Consider the following 1,683-nt stretch of genomic DNA (forward strand, 5'->3'; position numbering starts at 1 on the left):
AAATCGAAACACGTTTTGATTCAATCGAAAGAAGCTATTCGACCAATTCGATACAAGTGATTGCGTCACTTTTCAAATGCACAGAGAAATCTGTAACGAGATGTTGCTGCATCTGCATTTCTTTTTTGTACCTACTTCCTTCCCGTTCGGCATAAAAGTCAGAAAGATGACATAATGTTGTCTGAAACATGTTGACTTTTAGAGCTCAGCAAAATGTTGTCTTTTCGATAACTTTTTGTCGATGTCATTTTAAAGCAATCTCAATGATAACTAAATGATGACTTTTCGAGAACATATTTTTTTGTTAATAAAACTTTAAAAAATTTTCAGATTTATTGAATTTCCTTAATAATCATTTTTAAAAAACAATTCTAGTTACTTTTTCAAAAATAAATTTGGTGTTCAATTCAAAAATAATTCGAAATTGAAATATACGAAAAATTGAATTGTTAGTACTTTTCGCGACAACAGCGGCCATTTTGTTCTATACGGACCTCTCACTCATCCATTAAAGAGTGATTGTTGACAAGCGTGAATTGCATCGTAATTCGTTCGGCATTGCTAAGTGGTTTTATTCAATTATTACAACATAAACGTAATATTTTTGACTTAACATACTGGTTGAAACTATAATTAATAGTATTTGTGATTCTTATTATTCAGTTAGTTATCAAGAATTTAATTGCCGAACAAATAAACTTGTAAGTATGAATATAGGTTATAAACACATTTTTTTTATATTTTATAACTAATTAAATTATTTAAAATTGTTGTAAGACGATGCTCGTCGCTATTTTAATTAAATGCAGTTTAAATATTTTACTTTTTAAAATATTTCTAACTTTAAACATTTGTATACAATTTTGTTCATTTAATTCATACATTCATACATAATAAAAAAAAAAACTTATCAGCATCGTCTTTGTAAAAGTGTCTGATAAAATTTAGAATGCGCTAAAATTTAATGAATATTTTCAATTTCTAATTTGATATTTTTTTAGGATTCAACACAAGATGTAAAAGTAAGAAACTAAAAGTAGAAAGAGGATAATATCATCGTCAAGTTCTTCTGATAATGAGGTTATGTAACAAATAAAGTTGTTCAATTATATATAATTATTTTGTTCCTTATTAATAAAACACTTTATTTTCAGATAGCGGAATAAATAATATACCAATGCCACCTGCCACGTACGTGAGCCAAAAGGATCAGCAACCACCACCAACATTTAAAACTCCTATATCATTACTTGAGCCGTAAAAGTATTTATAATTTTAATAATAAGATTATTTATATTGGTATGTCATATCGTTATTATTCATTGTGTTATCAAATAAACAATAATTAAACCTATTTACCATGTCGATTTTAATTTTACACTAGCCTCTTAATTTTAACATAAAAACGTTAACTTTATGATATCTAGAAAATGTTATCTTTCTGATATCTTTTTAATGATCTCTAAAAGATGGCGCTAGATGGCTCATAAGAGAGCTTTATGTTAACTTTATGTTAACTTTATGTTGATTTTTTGGTTATCATTTCTGATATCAGATCTTGAATAATGTTAACATTAAGAGAACTTTATGCTATCTTCTTGCCGAACGGGTTCTAATACAAGATTTCCTTATAACATTTTCTTGCTATGCAGTTACTTAATTATACATTGGGCTTTATTGGTA

At 27.0% G+C, this 1,683-nt stretch overlaps 1 long non-coding RNA gene across 1 annotated transcript; it reads left to right on the forward strand.

Annotated features, from left to right (window-relative positions):
- The first annotated feature begins 665 nt into the window (after positions 1-665).
- Positions 666-1,282, forward strand: LOC123722142. Its single transcript, XR_006756434.1, has 3 exons — positions 666-701; positions 1,002-1,080; positions 1,155-1,282. It is a non-coding gene; the product is annotated as an uncharacterized LOC123722142 (long non-coding RNA).
- The last annotated feature ends 401 nt before the right edge of the window (positions 1,283-1,683 follow it).

The sequence above is a fragment of the Papilio machaon genome, chromosome 20 (genome assembly GCF_912999745.1).
Source record: "Papilio machaon chromosome 20, ilPapMach1.1, whole genome shotgun sequence".
Lineage (NCBI taxonomy): Eukaryota > Metazoa > Arthropoda > Insecta > Lepidoptera > Papilionidae > Papilio > Papilio machaon.